This window comes from Carassius gibelio, chromosome A1, assembly GCF_023724105.1.
Source record: "Carassius gibelio isolate Cgi1373 ecotype wild population from Czech Republic chromosome A1, carGib1.2-hapl.c, whole genome shotgun sequence".
Lineage (NCBI taxonomy): Eukaryota > Metazoa > Chordata > Actinopteri > Cypriniformes > Cyprinidae > Carassius > Carassius gibelio.
Genome location: NC_068371.1, coordinates 35,237,946 through 35,260,803, shown reverse-complemented (window position 1 = coordinate 35,260,803; position 22,858 = coordinate 35,237,946). Strand labels below are relative to the sequence as shown.

At 37.5% G+C, this 22,858-nt stretch overlaps 1 protein-coding gene across 2 annotated transcripts in view; it reads right to left on the bottom strand.

The window, feature by feature from the left end:
* The window catches only part of LOC128018874 (activating transcription factor 7-interacting protein 1), a 39,346-nt gene extending 26,478 nt beyond the window's left edge, over window positions 1-12,868 (bottom strand). Inside the window, exon 1 of one of the 2 annotated variants that reach the window (XM_052604740.1) lies at window positions 12,615-12,868. The gene's annotated coding sequence lies outside the window, so the exon portion shown is untranslated. Of the gene's footprint in view, window positions 1-4,479; window positions 4,547-12,614 lie in introns of those variants that run through there. The other variant, XM_052604760.1, reaches the window with a different exon arrangement.
* Window positions 12,869-22,858: the final 9,990 nt, after the last annotated feature.

The window sequence follows — 22,858 nt, the reverse complement described above, 5'->3', positions numbered from 1 at the left end:
GAAGAGAACCTTGCTGAGCAAGTAAGTTAATGTTGACCTGTTAATAGCGAACTAAATATATATCTGAAAAAAAAGATCCAGTTATGGCACAGTCAGTTGAAGTTAATTATTTCTCGCCCTCTTTATTACTGAGCTCTGATAACATCACAACAACGCAAGTATTTCATGCACTTGCAACACGTTGACCAAACATTCACATCTGAATTTGTGTGAACAGTACATTTTTGACCTTTTCTTCAACCCATACAGACAGTCATCACAATCCACACCTTTTGCTTAATGAGTGACAGCTGAGTAATATCTGTAGAAAACCTGAGCACTGTATCTTTAAAAGATTCATTCAAGACAGGCAGTATCATATTACAAAATTGTTGATGTTATTTACAAGAAAAACCCACAGAATGTTGCTCTTCCAAAAGTATTAAACTTTTCAAACCTGCAAATTTTTCAAAACTTGATACAGAACTAAAGACACAGAGTCTGCAAAAGATATTAGGCATAATTTGTTGAAAATCTAATTTATAAGAAAAAAAAAATCAAAATGTGAAAAATCTAGACAAAAGCTGGTGTTACGTTGTCTACTGTATAGTAGTGAAGGACGCGGAGATGCAGAAAATTCAAATAATTTAATAATCCAAATAAAGGGGAAGACCAGGTAGGCAGGAACACACACAGCCCACAGTATTGACGATACCAGACAAAGGAATCAGGGAACAGACAAGACTTTAAAATACTAAACTGAAAGAGAGGAATAGAGGAAACACCTGAAATCACATGAATCTGAACACAGTCAACGAGAGACAGAAACTTGGTCACTGAGAGCAAATGGGGAGGAAAACACACGCAGACAGCCCAGGGGCATGACATATCATCCTCAGACACCTGGGAGGGGGAGGGCAAACAGAGTCCAGGGTGGAGACGATGGAGGAAGGAGCCAGGGAGGAGCCTGGGCGGACCAGATGGAGAAAGGAGACATGAGGGACTAGAGCAGGCAGAGTCAGGTGGGACCAGGCCACAGCCATGAAGTCGACCCATGGTGGAGCCAACAGAGGGAGAAGCTTTGGTTGAGGAAGAGCTGACGACTCCAGGGGGCTGACCAACGGTGGCGGAGCAGGTGGAGGAGCCCAAGACAGATGGAGAGCTGATGATCCAAAGCAACGGGGAGGATCCAGAAGGGGAGGGAAGAAGGAGCCTGACAGAGCCAGAGCCACAGATGGATGAGGTGCAGGAGTCCCGAGGCAAAGGATGGTAAACAACAGACCAAGGCAGAGCGGGAGGGATGAGGGAGCCCGGCTGAGCCACTGGGTCGACAGGCCAAGGCAGAGTCTGGGACTCAGAGTCCCATGCCGATGATGGAAACTGGCAGACCCGCAGTGCTCGCACCGAACAGTTGGTGGGCTGAGGGTGAGCAAAGGGGCTGACAAACAATAGCAGTAGAGGAGGCAGAAGCCAAAGGGTGGGTGGGAATTCTGAGCTCTCAGGGCTGGTGTGCACTGCCCAGACACACCACATCGCAACTTCTAGCACTGGGAGCACACCAGACAGGGGAACAACAGGGCTGGCACAGTTCAGGGCAGACTGGTAAGTCCGAGGAAGGTGGGAGGACAATGGGCACATCCGTCTGACATCATTTGAAGCTCCGGCCAAGCAGATAAAACAGTACATTTTTTGTTGGTCCAGTATTCTATCACAATGTCTACTGTATAGGAACGAAGGTGCGGAGACGCAGGAGATTCACGGATAAGAGTCTTAAATAATCCAAATAAGGGGAACACCGGGTAGGCAGGAACACACATGAAGCATATAGTATTGATGATATCAGACAAAGGAATCACAGAACAGAAAACGAGGGTAATAGACGAGACACACCTGAATCACATGAATACGATCAACGAGAGACAGAAGCACTGTCACAGGAAGCAGCACATGGGATGGAAAACATATACACAGACAGTCCAGGGTCATGACAGCTAGGTGCACACTCTACGATGCATAGTAGTCCTTTATGAACAGAATGTATGAAAATAATTGCCGCTATAAGCCATGTCACACAGTGAAATCTCAGTTGGCAATAAGAACAGACTGTGCAACAATTAAGACCCAGTGAAAACAGTTTTACGTCATCATTCCATGACAGGTTTGATGAAGATTAGGCACATTCACATGCAGAACTGAAATGGTGGCTAGCAAGCAAAAACAATCTCTAATGTTAATTTTGATCATGACTTGTCTTGAAAAGAAAAATGGAATAAGTGTGGAGCAGGAGCAGGATTTTTTTTTCTCCAAAAGTGTTCTTGATTTGACAGTCATTGTAAAAGAAGCCTCACTTCAGTACTATGCCTAAAAACCTCTGACACTGACATAAGTTGATAAATTTGGTCGCAATGGTCATTAAAGAGTAACTAAACCCTAAACCAACTTTTTTTAGTTAATGATCTATAAAGAATGAGGCTTTATTAGTGCTGTTCATTGATTCGAATAACTTTTTTGACATTTGAGTATAAAGTGTTTTAATTCTACATTATATGGTGTAAAAACGTCTGAGTGCTGCCCTCTTCAGGTTGAACGGTGGCTACTGCAATTGATTTTTCCTATTGAATGTTGCGGTGGCAAGTGACGTAAGTGGTGGCAGGTGATGTAAGCAGTTTCCAGCTCACCACGCCCCTTGGTACGAGCTACCACACCCTTGGCAGTATAAAACCATCTTGTTCCGTCAAAATCACTGTAGTGTAGTGAGTCAGGAGTTGGAATTGCGAGTATTGAGAACGACCAGGATAGACTATTATAGCATCTATTTAGCATAGCAATTATGTAGTTATTTAGATCTTCAAGTTAGCATAGATTTATCTGTATTTAGTACAGTGTTCAGGATGGTACGGAGGTGTGTTGCTGGTTGCGACAGCACTGCTGAACTGCATAGTTTACCAGCAGACTTTAAAATAAGTGCCAGTGGTTGCATGCACTTGGCATGGAAGACCGCAAGTTCCCGCCTAGAGCTGGAGTGTGCAAACTGCATTTTACACGGGATTGCTTCTCCAACGCAATGGAGGTGGAAATGGGCTTCTCCACACAGCCCGCGCTGAAAAGCGACGTGGTGCGGGAGTTAAGACCGTAGTTTGAGCCAGCGGCTTGAATTGATATGAACAGATACCTCGACATCCTCCACTTCAGGTGAAAGTGGGGGAGAAAAGTCCTCAACTTCAAATGATCTTTCTGTTGCAAAGCTACTTGCGTCATTACAGTCACTCTCCATTTTAGCGACTCTGACAGCAGCTGTCAATCAATCCGTCACTGCGGGTCTCAGGTTCACGCCGCACTCGCTCAGCCCAGCCCTTGGTTCGTCCTCTCTATCTCCGCTGTGAACTGCCCACTTTTCAGCGTTTTTCAAATATTGTCAGTGGGTGGAGTCAGGCTCTGACCAGGGGTTTAGTTACCCTTTAATAAGCTGTTGTCAAACTAGCAATCAAAGACTAACGATTTTGGCCTAGAATCAGATTAATTTTTTAAGGATTCCCAAAATTCTAAATCATAGCTAAAGTCATGCAATGTGCACACAGCTTAACACTCTTAATATGAAACACAAAGAGTTTATAAATCTGTCTCCAGATACCAGTTTATCCATTTATATGATAAACAGATGAGTATTACACGTAATCGATGCTGTGTGTTACATTGTGCCTTGCTCTTCAAACAGACACAAACAAATTAAAACATTAGAATAAAATTGTTTACTTACCTGCTGCACAGTTGAACCAATAGTAAAATGTGAACATTGAAAAAAAATTCAGCCCCCTATTCCTATTGTTTGGATCATTTGGAAGGGCCTGCAAAGATGTAGTTTTTTCTATAACCAGGAACAAACTGTTTGGGGACCTTATCCAACCTATTAATTATTTTTTTTATAAGCAAAATACAGGAACAATGGTATCCTTTAAGTGATGGAGTAACTCACCCGCTCTCTCTTTCTTTATCAATTCACCAAGACAATTATGTATGTTGCAGGGGTGTGGACATTCAAATGAACCCCACATCCTGACATCACAATGTGACCTTTTAAAATGAGTAATTACTGCAGTGTGAAATACCTAAATGCTATTTGGACGACAAGGAACTTTTGAGTTCTGTATGTTTATAGTAAAATAACCCCTTGTGTCAAAATATCAACAAAAATGTGATTCCTCAAGACAATCCTTTAAAGGAAATAAATGACCTAAATATTTTCAGCAAGTTCTCCATAGATCTGCCAAAATAAACTGATTAAAAATCAATCAATCTTACATCTAGGTAAAAATATATATTTTTTCAAGATGCAAGCACTTTCCCGCTACTGCTAACAAATCGCTAACAAGCCACTCACAGAACATTACATTTAGTGCATTCTACAAACCATCCATTCCATACATCCACTCCAAGATTCTAATGATAATACAGACACAAAACTTTACAAAAGAACAGGAAGACAGAAAACTGGAACCTTACACTGCTCTGCTATCCTCAAATGGAGGCCAACTTCTGCTTGGAGTTGGAAGCTTTCTCTAGCCTTATATCAAAAGTCTAGCACTAAACTGAGCAGGCTGGGGGATGGGGGGGGGGGGGGGGGGGGGCTGAGAAGGATTGTACCATTATTTTTACTGGGGTATTACTATTAATATTTATATCAACAAAAACTCTTATAAACTTCAAAATGGGGGGAAACAGTCCTGTGCATATAATTACACAAACAAACATTTATAAGCACTTTTTTAATTAGCCTTATAGTTTTTTTTTTCTCATAGATAAACTTTAATGTGGACATGCTTTCAAAGTGTTAAATTAGAAAACACAAAAATAAATGTAGCTAGACTACACAAAATATCAAAAATGAAATTAGTTCTAGGACACAGTAACACTGCAGTGTAGCTCCACCCTCTTGCTACCAAGTTACTCAGCAGAGCAGACAATGGAAAATTACTGGGACAGTTTTGATCATACCATTATAAGGACTAAGAGGGGGAGACAATCTAACTTGTATCGGCAGAGTAGGCCAGACACAAGAAACATCATTAAACAGCAGTCTGCAGTTTTCATTGATTGGCAAGAGTTAAAACCTCCTCCTGTAGTTTAAGCAGAATGTACAACTAATAGCCAAGCAATGATATGACTAAGAAGAGAGTTTGTATGTAATATCTGTCTGTTAAGTGCTTATGTTTGCGTAACATGCTATTGTTGAGTAGGAAAGTGCTTGTGTTCTTGTAATGTACGGTCAGGTGATCAATGTCGTAAAATATTTACCCTCTCAAGGCAGGCGTTGAGCCTGAGAGGGTTAATCAAGTCCTGGGTTTAATTAATTAATGAAGAGATGAAAAATGAAGAGCTGACAATTAAGCCCTATTTTTGTAAATTATTTATTTTTATGGTAGGAAGTAGCATGAAGAGAAAAAGTAGGCAAAGAAACGAGAATCTGATCTCTGTTTTCAGAGGACATAATGCGAGAGGAAAAGAAGCTTCACTAAAACAAATCCAGTAACAAAGAACAAAGTAAAAAAAACTTTAGTGCCAATATCAAAGCACAGAATTGAATGTGCATATTGAAAACTGGATTCAAGAGACAAAAGCATAGCCTAGATGTCAAACATCAGTTACGAACATTCACACAATGTCCTATGTGAAAAATATATGGTCAACTACAAAACCTCAAGTTTGGGACATGACTGTTTTCACAAATAATGACAAGAAGTATGGCAGAAGGGGTGGTAAAAGGGTTTGGCAAAGCCGTTTTGTCACTATTTTGCAATTCCATTTGATGCCACTGCTGGCACAAAAATGACATGGTGCAGTTGGCAGATTTGTCACTTACCTAGGAGTCCAGTACTGGATTTGTGCTGTCAGTTAAAGACTACAATTTGTGTGCATGTTTGAGTGTGTAGCACATTCACACATACTACATCAAATGCACACAGAAAAAGGCACAGATGAACAAGCAAAATTCCTTCACTATTGCTAGTTTTCTTGGAAGCCAGTGTTTGACTGTTGGTAATGTTGTCAGTAATCTTTGCCAGGTTTCATCATGCCACTTTGTAAGCATGGTAGAATTTTTCCACATGAAATGTTCCCTCTTAAATTATGTATCGATTACAGATTTTTGTAAACACAATAATGGCCACGTCACAAAGGCCATATCAGAGTAAATGCTCATTCTTGCAACAGGTGATAAGCATACAAGATTGAGGAATAAGGACACTCTTTAAATTAAAAAAAAAAAAAATGTATGCTTCTGTCCCGTAATTCATATTTGTGTCCATCCATGTGAGCAACGTAAATTAATTATTGTTATTTTTCCTACTTTTCTTCTGGAATAACTTACTGGATATTACATTTAGAAACAACTGAAAAGTATGGTGAGATATGTCTCATGATCATTTTCTCATATGTTTAATATTCATGGAATCTGCCTTTACAATGTTACCATTACCTGACACACAAATCTATCATGCGAATTCTACGGCCTACCTACTGTCTGTTTATATCAAGGTATCGATTTATATGGAGATACTAGTGGCTGGTCATCCAATTGAAGCCAACATTTGGTGTTGAGCCAACTACTATGAGCAGTACATTTAGATGATGCCTGTGTTTTTTTGTGTTAGAAATAGAGATTGTGTTAGAGATTGTGTTTTTGTGTTAAAGAAATAACAGTCCACCCAAAAAGGAATCATCAGTGATTGATGAAACATCATCATTTAAACCCTGAGTAGCCTAATAATGGAAAATATTTCATTTATGTGTCGCTAATGTGTGGCCACTCTAAATTCACACTTAGTCATATACAACAATCATGATACAATCAGTCTATCTATATTAAGATAAAAATGGTAAATTATGCCTTTTTGATATGAGACCAAGAACACAGAAATCTATTTGATTTACAGAGACTTACGGTATAGGCAATCAATGTAATATTCACCTTCTATAGGTAACTCAACATCTTTTAGAAAAACAGACAATTTTAAATCTCTTTTCTTTGTTGGGATATTGTTGTTAGTCCATGTTTTTCAATTAACTTTTAAACCTAACATTTCTTAAAATAACCAGTCATTACAAAAAAAAAATACGGCATTAGGAATCGAAAAATCACTTAAAAAGACATAATTGTTGTATTATTTCAAATATGTACAATTAACAATAGACTTATCACTATCTGTATGGCACAAATAGCTAGTGACCTGATATCGTTGTTCACAGTGCCGCTGTGCATTCAGGAAGTAAATCTGTGCAACCACAGCCGGTTTCAGCTAGTTCTGTCCTATTCTCTACACTCAGAATACAAGAAGCTCTCTTACATCCTTTTTCAATCTTTAAACTAAAACCTTTTTTGAAATATAAATAGTCAATAAAATTATTAATAATTTTGAAAAATCCTTAGTTTATGTAATTGCTTAATGTACAACATATAGAAACAGAAACAGGATTTTTGAGGCACTAAAATTTAGCGAAATGAAATCGTAGTTGTTTACAGTGCCATTGTGTAATCACGAAGTAAACTGGTTTCAGCCAGTTCTGTCCTAGTTTCTTCACTCAGGATATGATAAGATCTCTTACTCCTTCCTTTCATTTTTACATTTTAGAGTTTGCTTTGACAAGAATATCAATACATTTTAGAAAAGTCACATTTTCCTTTGAGATTAAAGTTTGTGCTTTTAAGTCATTACACTATTTATGATATAAAAACATATGGACGCAAACCAAGTAAAACATTCTGATATATCTATTATTTTATTGAAAAATTATAGCACAACCAGGACCTGTGATATAACAACACCCATTATCAATGCTTAAAAGGGAAGGGAAGACTGAACAATGTAGACATGGAACCACAAGTTAAACATGTGGTACTTGCCACTTGCACAACTGACGCACAGTAATTGCATTTTAATCAAGTACACTCAGACCTGTCTGTGAACAAATGTCTGTGACTGTCACACAGCATTTAAGTGAAAACATACCAGGAAATATACAGCACAAAAGCACAGTTACCCTGTGGCTAAAGACTAGCACAGTCTTTCCCCTCCCCCACAGTGAATGTCAATGGCTGAGAGGAGAATTACCAACAGAAAGGGTCGTACCATTTAAAAGATCTTTAGGGGTGGAACTGAAAAACATATATAGTTCAATAATGTATTATAAGAAAATATTTTTTCCTTGTCTGGGGAAAAAAGTTACATTGTCATACTTTTAAAAACACAAAAGCAACTATTAAAACTGTGAAATAAATAGACAAGCAAGAGAAGCAAGACATGACACATGAGATCCACATGATGCGCAAAACATGTTATAGATATTAAATATCAGGAATTTTTAATAGCTGTCCATAACTCAAGTCTTACTTTCTAGTGATGAATCAACAGCTCAACTTCAGCTGTTCAACTATATCTTGATGTTGCTCCGCAAGGTGCTTAACTTAAGTGAATGCTCTTTCAATGGACTATTTGAGAATGATGGACATCAACAGATGTTCCAATGAATTTTTCTATGATCTCTTATAATTGATCGGTTTCATTGTAACAAGGTGGATTTACTACCATCTGCTCTAATCCCTGGTAACATAATCCTGCAGGCCATTCTACCATCATTCTTCAAATGTCGATGTGTACTAGTCCACAGAACGTTTATAGCCAAGTAATGTAGCGTTAATAGTGGGACAAAATTTGTCACCAGCTTCCAAATCCAACAGACTACCACTTAGATTAGTGATCCTCAAATCTGGCTCGCGAGATCCAGTTTCCCGAAGAGTTTAGCTCCGACTTAGGGGTGGGCGATATCTCGATATTTAAAATATATCGAGATATTTTTTAAACACGATATGGATTTTGACATATCGTATATATCGATATATTGTCTATATTCTGATTCCGCCACTTTGCTTGTTTGCCTTCCCTGTGCTGTGCTCGCCCCCGCTCGCTCGCCCCCCGCCTCCTTGCTTTTGTCCCCTCTCACCTCGCGTGTAGAGAACTAGTCAAAAAAAAAGACAACTGGCTCCATTATATGGAGATACTTCAGTTTTAAGGCGTAGGGCGAACGGCAGGCAGATGTCTACTGTAGGGCCCAATGAAACGCGGAGGGAATCGCGCAATCCAGTCATAAAACTGGAATTTACAGTTTAACGCGGAATGTCACGGAATTGGTCAAATTTTAAATGAATTAATCAAAAGTCGGTCATGCACTTACATCAAATCGCGAAATGGACTAATATCTGCAAATATTAACCCGGAAAAGTCTATTTAAATATGAATCCTGCATGTTTTGCGTGTCTGTGTCAACGAATGGAGCAGAAGCGCGTCTTCATTCATTAAACACGGAAGCTCGCATAACGCTCGCGCTGATTTCATTGTCTTTCCTCTCTCTAAATAAAGACGTGAACACATGAGGAACATCTCCAGAACTGCACTGAGAGTCACTTCATGAGCATCTGACCGTTTGATTTGAGTAAGACTAGCTCATATCACATGATCACAGACTGTGGTATCACATACACAGAACTGTAAAGTTAAACCCGTCAAAATAAAAGTATTTGACAGAAATCTATTACTATTGTACAGCAGAATGTAGATAGCCCACTGCATGTACAGTTCTCTCTCCACCTTCAATACCACGACTTAGGTGCCCTTGAGCAAGGCATCGAACCCCCAACTGCTCCCCGGGCGCCACAGCATAAATGGCTGCCCACTGCTCCGGGTGTGTGCTCACAGTGTGTGTGTGTGTGTGTTCACTGCTCTGTGTGTGTGCGCATTTCGGATGGGTTAAATGCAGAGCACAAATTCTGAGTATGGGTCACCATACTTGGCTGAATGTCACTTTCACTTTCACTTAATTAAACACACCTTCCTGTGATTTTCTAATGATCCTGAAGACACTGATTAGCAAACTCATGCGTGTTTTATTAGGGTTAGAGCTAAACTTCGCAGGAAAGTGGATCTCGCGAGCCAGATTTGAGGATCACTGCCTTAGATGATCAAAGAAATGTAAAAAAATAAAAAAATAAAAAAATAAATAATTTTTTGAAGCATCTCTTTGAGCTAAGCAAAAGGCAAAACCAGCCAGTTTTTTTTAATGGGAGTCATATTTTTAAAGAAATCTCTTCATGAAGCAGTACAAACACATAGCCTTTTAAGGCATACTTTGTTTCATAACATTGTGCAAACAAGGGCAGTTTATATGTGCACTAAAAATTTTCATCCCTGGCCAATGTCTGCGCAATTTCTCTCCATAAGTTATAAGTGACCCCCTTCATAAAATCTTGTATTTTCAGCTACATGAAATACATTCCTTACAGTTTGGGGCGTCGTTGTTGGGTACAGAATAGTCGGCACGGCCTGGACTTTGAGCAAAATTGTTCTAGCAAAGCCAGCATCATACTGTGATTAGTTCGCAAACAGTCATTTGTGAAATGTTGTGAACACGTGTGTAAAATAACACTGACGTGAATGGGACATTCACAAAAAATAAACTGAATCCATCATTCCCTAACATCTGGATCCTTTGGCAGTATATTTTTCCAGAGCCAGGAATGGCATATCTGTGTAGCATTGCAATCTTACTGTAAACAGCTACTTCTTCAGACCCACACACTGCACGTTGACTTAACACCTGGGAGCGTGACAACGATGTGATGATGCAAAATTATAATTATCATTGTTGTCTTGCATTGGAGGCGGTCATATGCAAATGACTGGTACTAGGTGACAGCACCTTGCCCCATAGGATCCATAACGGGCCTTATTTGGAGCTTGATTAAATCAAATGCTTTGTTTATAATGGGGAGGACGTCTTAAGCTATGAAACTTGCAGGAAGTTTTAATAGTACAAAGACTTCTTATATGACAGAAGATCAAGGCAAATTTGGTTTCTCGTGTCATCACCCCTTTAACACAAATGCCGGGTTTCCACCGAAATTACCCGGAACAATTGTATCAGGAACTCTTTCCCCAGGAACTATTTCCCCCACAGACCTGTTGCTTTCTGTGTTTCCAGCGCGGTCTAAAGTACCGTGAAGATTAGGCTAATAGTCTGGTGATGTAGGTCCGTGTTTCTCAATACAAAGTACGCACATTTTGGACTTGCATCCTCTGTGGTTCAGATTTTGCGCATTCGGGAGTGTGATGTCCGCGACAACGCAAATTCTGTAATTCTGCAAACAGCAGCGTACTTGATCAGTCAGCTCGCCATGGCTACGGCAATTTTCCTCACTGTATATTTACAATAAAACGAAATAGGATATCAAATACCACTGCCTTCTTTCGTTTTCATTTAAACATAATAATAGCAGCAGAAATGTACTTAGTTCAGGGAAATGTGTATATGTATATATATATATATATATATATATATATATATATATATATATATATATATATATATATATATATATATATATATATATACACACACAATGAAATTATTGCCTTTACAATTAAATTAAATATTATATCAATTGCCTTTTTATTTTCAATTTAACATATAGATAAATTGAATACAGACCAAAGATCATCTGTTAGATTTACCCAAAACTTAATTGTATTTTATGTTTAACCACTAAAGAGACATCAGAGCCAGCGGCACATATCAAAAGGACTAGCCGAGTAGAGATTGCTCTCGGTGGATACATGAGCAATGAGCTCTCGCTGATCGCGTGGAGCTGACCGTCTCCTGAAATCAGCTAAACACATTTTCAAATAGGTGCTGTCTTTATAAATAAACCGCGGATTTGAAGATTCTCGCCTGAAATACTTTTAAAATTACATTTCACGATACAATAACAGTAATATTTAGAAATGATCTGAAATAAATGGTGGTTGAAATCACAATGCTGTGTGAACTCAGCCAGTCAGCATGATTAGCGCCCAAGTCCCGCCCCCAAATTTTTTACTTGGAACTTTATTTAGTTCCTGGTTTCTGTGGTGGAAACATACCTAGTACCAGCCCAAAGTCCCTAGTTCCTGGGTAAAGTTCCAGCAGTGGAAACGCCGCTAAAATGATCTGCATTTAGGGTATCCACTTTTTATCATTTAATGCATTGCTAGTATCATGCTATTCCGCTGACACATTGAAATCACATGACCATGCAAATAATAGTTCATTTTCTCAGTGTCCCTATTATAGGACACCAATTAATCAATAATGGCTTACAAAATTATGGCATTTCTCCAATGACATCAGTGACAAAACTTTTGCAAACAATATAACGTTACATTAAAACTGATATTAGCTGGCCAACTTTTAAAAAATTAAATGAAGTCTATATGTAAAGCCCTTTTATTTTTTGGATTTGTAAATAAGTGATGTTTCCATGTTTGAAAGAAATCACATTGTAGTCATAACACTTTGAAAAACCAACCTTATAAATTCAACATAAATAGCCTAGACAGACGAATTTGTTTATTAAGTTTGTAAAGGAGTTTACACCTGATGTAGCGTGCTTTACCACACAAGTACATTTTAAACATAAACATAGCCCAAATTCAACATAAAATGTAAATAAATAAATCAATAATAACAATAAAATGTATATTAAAGTTACAACTATTCTCATAAAAATAGTATAAACAACTGATTTTACATAAACAAGTGTGAAAACTCACCCAATGTTTTGATCAGTCGGAGAGCCTTAAAACCGGTATCTCCAAAAATACGTTACAACGATGGTCTCCGTTTCGTATTATACAAGTTTGAAAACGCGGATTCTGTTGGTAACGTCTTTATCGTCACGCAACGGAATCGCATACAGTCATACAGACAGACAGCAGCACAAGGTGACTGACTGTAGGCTACAGTGAGAGCGGGCTGACAGCACCTACACAGTACACAGTGTAGTTTGGTTGGTGATTCGCGCTCTCTTCTCCTCTCCAAAGGCACAACAAAAGGGGGAGGAGACATGCATTTCGCGGGACAACTGGAGAATCGAAAATAAAGCACCTCCTACCAGTAATGTGTATTCCATAGACTGTATAAAAGGTGTACTCGAAATGTTTAATCAAAATGTCCGTTAGGAAATTTGACGTAGTTTCTGAAGTCCATCAGCAGTGATTACAGTCAGACTCATTTTCCCACAGGTACAACCGTGTTCTCATTTCTCAGTTGAATATTTATTTTGGGTTTGATATAAGTGAGAGTATATCAGCAAACAGAAGCTAATAATGTATTTACGAAATGATTAACAAATAATTATTTCGCTGTGATTTTTGTATTGACATATAGTTTGTGCCTACCGGGAATCGGTGTACTGGTTATGATTCATGTTTCGCTCGCTCTGTTTATTCTGCAGCTGTGGCATTGAGGCGCTTCTGTATAGAAGTGCAGGAAATACTAGTCCATTTTTGGGAACAGTTAATGGAAAAGAACGCCATGAGACATCAAATTGCTTTTTTTAATCATTCCCTTTATTTGGTCGAACAGCTAGTTAGTCACGTGACCTGTCAGTGGCGGCTCCTGCCAGTTGAAGATTGAACCCCTACTATAAAACGAAGTCAAGCAATATGAATAAATTGTATAGTAACTGTAACACTGCACGATCTCACTATACAGCTTACATACATACCTTTGTGTATGGTAAACACAGGCAGGGCACAGCTATTTTTATTTTATTTTTTTCAGTTTTCAAAGTTCCCGTACCCGGTCTGAAGTCGTGTGGTGAAAAATGCTCACTGCACAATGTCAGTAGACGGACGAGTTGAAGAGGTTAATCCACATCTCGCTGAACATGTAGCAGCTACAGCCTTACCGGTAAAGAGTAAAGGTGAATCCTTTCATCTGTCGGCGTTAGTAATGCACGTTTACGTCGCCGTGGTTGTTTTGACGATTAGGACATCCACGACATGCACACTTACGCACCATTTAAAATATATGTAGCAATACCAAAATATAAACAATGTAGAATAGTTTGAATACAGCGTGCGTCTCCCTTTAAACTTCTTCTTCTTGCAGCGTTCATTGGCGGTGGGCAAGCCAACTTTTGGTGCATTAACGCCACCAACTGAACTGGAATGTGGAGTGACAATGAGAAACATATATATATATATATATATATATATATATATATATATATATATATATATATATATATATATAATATAATGCCACAAATCGAAATAATCCAGAAGAATGTTTCCTGATTTTATGTAAATTTCCATTTAAAGATTAATGTCCTAATCTTATTCTTGTTAATATTACTTCTTCTCTTCCTTTTAAGTCACTTTCAGTCTTGTTTTTTTTTTTATCCTACTTTCTTTTGGATTTTATACAGATATCTACCTGTCTTCTCCGTATCCCTTTTATGTTGCCAAAATTTAAATACAGCTTCCTTAAAGGGTTAGTTCACTGAAAATTTTTAATTATGACATTAATGACTCACCCTCATGTTGTTCCAAACCCGTGAGACCTCCGTTCATCTTCGGAACACAGTTTAAGATATTTTAGATTTAGTCCAAAAGCTTTCTGTCCATCCATTGAATATCTACGTACTGTATACTTGCCATGTCCAGAAAGGTAATAAAAACATCTTCAATGTAGTCCATGTGACTAAGAGTGTCAGTAAGAATTTGTTGAAGCATCGAAAACAAATTTTGGTCCAAAAATAACAAAAATGACGACTTCATCCAGCATTGTCTTCTCTTCCCGGGTCTGTTGTGAGCGCGTTTACAACACTGCAGTGATGCTGCTGACACTTTATCTTTGTTATTGGGTACACCAGAAAACACGTCAGCAGCGCAAAAGCCGTCATTTTTGTTATTTTTGGACCAAAATGTATATTCAATGCTTCAACAAATTCGAACTGACCCTCTGATGTCACATGGACTACTTTGAAGATGTTTTTATTACCTTTCTGGACATGGACAGTATACCGTACACACACTTTCAATGGAGGAATCAGAAAGCTCTCAGACTAAATCTAAAATATCTTAAAGGTCCCGTTCTTCGTGATGCCATGTTTTAAATTTTAGTTAGTGTGTAATGTTGTTGTTAGAGTATAAATAATATCTGTAAAATTATAAAGCTCAAAGTTCAATGCCAAGTGAGATATTTTATTTAACAGAATTCGCCTACATTGAACGACCGGTTTGGACTACATCCCTCTAGTTCCTGCAGTAATGACATCACTTAAACAGTTTTTTTGACTAACCTCCGCCCACATGAATACACAAACAAGGGAGTGTGGTCTTGGTGCGCTCTGACGGAGAAGAGGAAGAGTTTTTGTTTTTTTCGCCATGTCGTCGAAACGCTGTTATTTTCATCTCGGAGTCTAATTATGTTTGTTTGGGCTTCCCAGGGACGCTTTACTTAGAGATCAATGGTTACAATTTATGTTTAACTCGGTTCCCGAAAATTATAATCCACATGTAAAACTATGTGAATCACATTTTGCTGAGGACAGTTTCCTCAATCTCAACCAGTTTAATGCCGGATTCGCACAAAGATTATTCTTGAAAGATGGAGCAGTTCCCTCTTTGTCTGGAGAAGGTGTTGTTTATGGACCACAACCGATAAGTGTATTTTATTATTTAAGTTGGTGCATTTAACAGTTTCCGTAACTTATTACGCAACGCTGTTTAGCTTTGTTAACTAGATGTTAGGGCTGTGCAAAAAAAAATCTAATGCGATTTTCATGCGCATCTCATCAGTAAAATGCTCCTGTGATTATAAGTACATCTCCAGCAGTTTTCAAAACAAATCCTGCCCACTTGCTTCTCAAAACTAGCCCAATCGCGTTACCAGGAGGGCAGAGTGCTCTAAGCTGGTGTCGAATCACAACACAGGAACCGCTGGTACAATCAGAACTCGTTACGTGTTTCTGAAGGAGGGACTTCATAGTACAAGAAAGTCATCAGCCCGTTTTTATGAAAGTGAAAACAGCGGTATACAGATAGGTGAATTGTGTGAAAAATACTGTGGTTTTTTTTAGACACGAAACATGAACACGTTATATTGCACACTGTAAACACAATCAAAGTTTAAAAAAAAAGCACGAAAAACGGGACCTTTAAACTTTGTTCCAAAGATGAGGGTGAGTCATTAATGTCATAATTTTCATTTTTGGGTGAACTAACCCTTTAAAGGGGGAGAAGGAGACCCTGACAAAGAGGTAGTAAGACTTATGTGAGGGGGATAGGAGCTTTGACATGTGGGAGGACTTTTGTCTGCTCATATGCCGGCTTATATAGTTTTTCATATCCCATTTTTTTTTTTTCTGTCTAAAAATGGACAGAAAGGGCACACACCCTATACATGTTATATGTAGTCAAAATGAATAATCTATTTTAAACTGATTTACATAAACATGTTTTTCTTTGGAGGGGGGGGGGGCGGTGGCAAACCCAGGGAAAACTGCGATCGCTGATACAAAGTAGTCTTTGTTCTCGTGAAGCTCAGCCATTTTGTTGTTGACCTGTGGATTTCTCTATGAAATGTCTACTAACTGCAGTACCGCCTGCGAGCTGTTGGGGAGCTCACAAAGATGACAGAGACGTTTTATGCCACCATATTGAATAAGCTTCACTGGAGAAGGTCTATACTTGTGTACACAACTGAATCTTAATTAAGCATGGAAACGGAAATACTAAAGAGGCTATATTAAGACCTAATTAACTGAAAAACATAGTTCTCCCCCTCCACTTAAAGCTCTAAGCCGTGTCAGTTGGATTCCACTGGATAGCTAACTTAGATTTAAGTTTCAGAGTAAAATGTGGTCTGAAAATACGTGGTGTATTTTCAGACCACATTTTACTCTGTAACTTAAATTACACTATCTACCCAACACTCAGTAAAAAGTACTTCTCTCAGATCAGTATTTTGCTCCGCCTCCTTTTCAAAGCCAGCCACACAAAGACCCTGAAACGACAAAGACGACGATGTTGCAGTATCGTATAAAGCCACGATAAATCATGTTGTCTAAATGAGAACCGACTTCAAATCAGTAACCTTAGAGTACCACAGTATGTTAAAATGTCACCGCGCCAGGTGCATTTTACACAGAACACACTCAAAGACAAATAGCTCTGGTACAAGATAAACGTGCGTGTGTGTGGGCTGGGGGGCTAAATACACCGTGACCACACTTATAAAATGGTTTTCATCAAGTCAACGCCAAGTTACAGCGTTTGAAACAGGGTGGGAGGCAGGTCCGTGTACGTTTTGATAGTTTGTTTTCCAATTTGAAATGAAATAAGCAGAAACGAGAAAACGGCCCCTTTATTCGTTTTTCGTTTTTTTGAAAAAACCGAAAAACGAGATTACGGCTTCATTATTCGTTTTTTAGTTCAGGGGCATAAAACGAATAAATGACTTCAAAATTCGTTTTCCACATGTGGGCGGTCCTAAGACGCCCCCTTCCGCCGATTGGTCAAGCAAATCTGGGCACGTGACGTCATCAGTTGTCGCTCAGGTCTGTTCAACAAAATAATAGTCCTCCAACGTTACTATGGCTACCGATTCTTAAACTGTGCAGTGCAGGTCCTGTTGGGCTTTCTTCTCTGCAACTTTACGCGTTTCACAGAAATCTTTACATCAGAAATATTAAATATTAGTCTGCCACCAGCCCGTTTTAATTAGCGGTGCGGAGTTAAATCTGTGTGATGAAGCTGCGCTAGACAGCGCCGAGCGGGAGAGGATCAATGACCAGTGTTCGGTCAGCAGTCAGAACTTGGGTACCGATGATGGGGAAATACATTTTTACTGAAAATGACCACGCGAGTATGATTGACAGGACGATAGCGGAGACAATTAAAAGCGCAATATAACGTCTGTAAAAAAAAAAAAAAAAAAAATATATATATATATATATATATATATATATATATATATATATATATATATATATATATATATATATAGCCTATATGTATATTAATATAAGTGACTTTGTCTTTGTTTTTAATAAAATAATTGTGAACCACAAACCGAGCCTTCGTTTTAAAGGGCGATTTCCAAATATATTTTATTTATTTGTTATAATATGGGTATTTTATGTAACCCATCGTATTAGTTTGATTATAGTAGCCTATACGCGATTTTTTTTTTAATATTGTACTATTTTACTGTTGTTTTTTAATTAACAATATATCATAACAACTTAAAAAGATCAAAATCTACAGAAGAGATTAACAAATAACATTGGTGTTGTCATAAATTAACTAATCAATGGGAAAATTTCCTCACTGGCACAACCCTATTCTTAATGTTGGCTACATGTTACAGATTTAATGTTGAGCACATAATGTTAAAGGCTTCTTAAATACCATCACATTCAGTTGGAGAGTCAAGAAGGATGTGTTAATTTATTCAATCTTTCATTAGTTGGTGACCCGGTGTGATTGTAATAGCATAAATAAAAAAACACGTAATAGACTATGTATGCGAATAGACAAAACACATCTGCTTTTCCTCTAGATCACTTTACAGTGTGATGGAAATAAACTTTTCTTAAAGCATGTTGTATATCACCACAGTTTTATTGGCACCCTTCTATATGTGTTGTATACTGTAATAGACAATTGTCCTGCAAAATGATGAGGTTTGGTAAAAAAAAAAAAAGAAAAAAATCATTGCGAGCAAATGTCGAATTGTGTTTTGAAATTTAAATCAACAACGTAAGAGGCTTCAGGCTGTCTGATGAACTCTGTATGGACAAACACCCAGCTTTGCAGTATAGGTGGCACAGAAACAGCATCTGACCTGGCTTTAGATGTACTTTACACACCGTCTATTGCAGCTCAAAGGAGGCACTGTGAATTTACATTGCAATTTCATTCTAGGAGGCTATTAAATGTGAAGTGACAACATGAAACACTACTTTTAAGTGTGTGAATGTGTGTGTGTGTGTGTGTGTGTGTGTGCGTGTGTGTGTGTGTGTGTGTGTGTGTGTAAAAGCAAGAAGTCCAGTCCTGGCTGTATAATCAAACAATAAAACGAGAAACAATGAATGCCATCAAGAACATTTTTTATTCCACAGGAACTTGATCCAGTTCACTTGTTAAAGGATACTCCACTTTAAAATAAATTCTGTCATCATATATTTGCTCTTATGTTTTTTCAATCCTTTATAAATTTCTTTCTACTCTCAGTCCAGCCTCTCTCGTTGACCATGGTTTATCACATGAATGACTACTGTAGCCCTAATCTCATTCGAGACCACTCTTCTTGTTCCTTGTCCTCCATTTCTGACTCGTCCTCTTCCTTCCCTTGCTCCCCTTCCAACTCCTATTAGTCAAACTCGTCCTCTGGCTCTCCCTCCAACTCCTCTTACTCTGTCTGCATTGTTTGCATCCATTATCCAAAACCTATTACTTGACCTTTGGCCTATTTATGGCCACTACTAAAGTTATGATTGGTTGTTGTTAGGTAAAGCAACAACTGTCTGCACATGTGAGGAGTTAGTGTGAGGCACTGATGAATTAATGTGGCATTTTGATTGGTTGTGTTTATAAAAGGAAATCAAGAAACTTCCTGTCAGATTTTTGTGTGTTGCATAGAAAATTGTGTGTTGTGTTTTGCAAAAAGTGTTTAACGAAATTGAAAACTGAATAAAAGGCCAAACATTTGTGTATGGTTTTGCAGATTTAGTGTGTGGTTCTGGTGTCTGAGTGTCTTTAGAAATTGGTTTTAGAAATTGTGTGACACGTAATAATTTTGTGTGTAAGCAGTTGAAAAAAAAACTGTAAGCATTTTAGAATATTCCCTTGCTTTGATAATAAATTCTTTGCTGAAATGCATTAGCTTGTGGCTGATCTGATTGATCATAAATGGGCAAGCAACCACCATTTTATCTTTTTTACAAAGTGTTGTTTTCATTTAATGTTTGCATTAGGGTTATTTAAATTAGTATTTAGCTTATTTAGGTTAATTTTGTTTCTTAAATCTGAAACTTATACTTTTTTTTGCCATATTGCATGATATTTTAATATACATCACAAAAATTGAAACTTGTCATTAACAAAGCAAATTTTTTTAAAACCTGTTCTTTATTGCAATACTATTAAAAAACTTGAACCTTAAGTAATTACTGTGATATGAAATGTTGATACTTGCACATGCCTATTACATAATTCACACTTAAACTTTGTTTTACCTGGAATCCGGTGAGCATACCAGGACTGCACCACACGGTCAAGACCAACCGTAGTAACCTGACAAGATAGTGCAGACACGCAATAACGTTTCAGGTCATCTTCCATGTCCAGTTCCTCCTGGTTCACTAATTGCATCAGTGCCCCTTTCACTGGATAATTCACTCTGTTATTTACTTCAGGCCATATTCTTTCAATTGTGTGATTCTTTTTATTTAAAAGGAAAAAAAGGAAAACAATTAGACTAGCACAACAGCTACATACAGTTAAGGAAGTTAGTTTATTACATACAATCTTGGACCTCTAGAGCAGTGGATCTTAAATCTGGTTGCTTTAAGGAGGTATTTCTACCTGATTCTACATAGAAATTCTAATGTCGTCGTTGTGACCTACTTCAATCAGTTCGTTGAAACATAAAACAGGGAAAAGCCGTTATAACCTAATTGAGTTACATTGACTTAACATACAATTTCCATTAATGCTTGCTCAGGATGGACACATTCGACACATGTGCACCTGCTCATGAGTTCAATCAAAGTGAAAATCGCAATTGACAGCAATACTCTTCAGCACAATGGTAACCACAAAATTTTATGACAGAAAAAATTGACAGAGTTGACACCCAATTAGATGTACAGTATCTGGAGTTGACCCTTTTCATTAACCATTTATGACAGTTAATGTGTCTGTCTCCCTTTTGCTATTTTGTAGTTCAAGAACGTTTCCTCTAAAAATTGTAATGTTGAAATCTTTGGATGTAAATTATTCTACAGCGCATTCAGGAAAATCTAACACTTTTGGCAAATATTATTTCATGATAGGCCCTGTTAATTATCACAGTAAATCTTACAGAGTACAGGCATATGTAATTGAATCAATCGACTGCCAATGTAAATGCCACAGGCCGTGACTGTGTCAGAGTCAAGAATGCCTCTGATTTTGTAAATTACCTTCTATCATCTGTTAAAAGTCCCTTTCCTTATCAAATTACTGAAATTATGTTGATAAGATACATATTCTTTTGTCTAATTATTATTATTCTTATTATTATTAGAAAAGGGGGTTCCTAATGTTTTGGCTCATGGAGGATGCCAAAAGAGAGTGTCTGTGGATCTTTTGCCAAATGCAGTGGAGGCTGCAGGCAGGTATGACCGTGAAGCAAGATCTTCATTGACACCAGTTTCAACTTTTGGGCAGAATCCATTTCAGTCAACCGAGGACCAGGTTGCTGTGGAGAGGCAGTTCTCTATGCAGTGTCCTGACATTGCGTCTCTTTTTGAACGATGAGGGGGTGGTGTTGGCGCAGTGGATAAGACACATGCCTTGGGTGTGAGAGACCCGGGCCGGGTTTGAATCCACTGTGAGACACCAATGTGTCCCTGAGCAAGACACTTAACCCCTAGTTGCTCCAGAGGCATGCGACCTCTGACATATATAGCAATTGTAAGTCGCTTTGAATAAAAGCGTCAGCTAAATGAATAAATGTAAATGTAAATGAACGTGTTGTCAATTTCCAACAAGAAGAGTTCCAAAATGCTTTGAAAATACTAATTGATCTTGTTCGAATTCATGCTTAAGAAAGAAATTCATAAAGGATTGAAAAAAACATGAGAGTGAGTATATGATGACAGAATTTATTTTAAAGTGGAGTATCCTTTAACAAGTGAACTGGATCAAGTTCCTGTGGAATAAAAAATGTTCTTGATGGCATTCATTGTTTCTCATTTTATTGTTTGATTATACAGCCAGGACTGGACTTCTTGCTTTTACACACACACACACACACACACATATATATATATATATTTTTCATGGTATAATTATGTAATCTGCTTATTGTGAGCCTAAATGAGTAAATTGGTATTTAAACATTATCAGGGTTACTTGCCACCAACTGCTGGTGTTATATATATATATATATATATATATATATATATATATATATATATATATATATATATATTAAAAGTAGTGTTTCATGTTGTCACTTCACATTTAATAGCCTCCTAGAATGAAATTGCAATGTAAATTCACAGTGCCTCCTTTGAGCTGCAATAGACGGTGTGTAAAGTACATCTAAAGCCAGGTCAGATGCTGTTTCTGTGCCACCTATACTGCAAAGCTGGGTGTTTGTCCATACAGAGTTCATCAGACAGCCTGAAGCCTCTTACGTTGTTGATTTAAATTTCAAAACACAATTCGACATTTGCTCGCAATGTTTTTTTTTTTTTTTTTTTTTTTACCAAACCTCATCATTTTGCAGGACAATTGTCTATTACATTATACAACACATATAGAAGGGTGCCAATAAAGCTGTGGTGATATACAACACGCTTTAAGAAAAGTTTATTTCCATCACACTGTAAAGTGATCTAGAGGAAAAGCAGATGTGTTTTGCCTATTTTGCCTTATGACAACACCAATGTTATTTGTTAATCTCTTCTGCAGATTTTGATCTTTTTAAGTTGTTATGATATATTGTTAATTAAAAAACAACAGTAAAATAGTACAATAAAAAATAAAAAAAAAATCGCGTATAGCCTACTATATTCAAACTAATAAGACGGGTGACATAAAATACCCATATTATAACAAATAAATAAAATATATTTGGAAATCGCCCTTTAAAACGAAGGCTCGGTTTGTGGTTCACAATTATTTTATTAAAAACAAAGACAAAGTCACTTATATTAATATACATATAGGCTATATATATATATATATATATATATATATATATATATATATATATATATATATATATATAT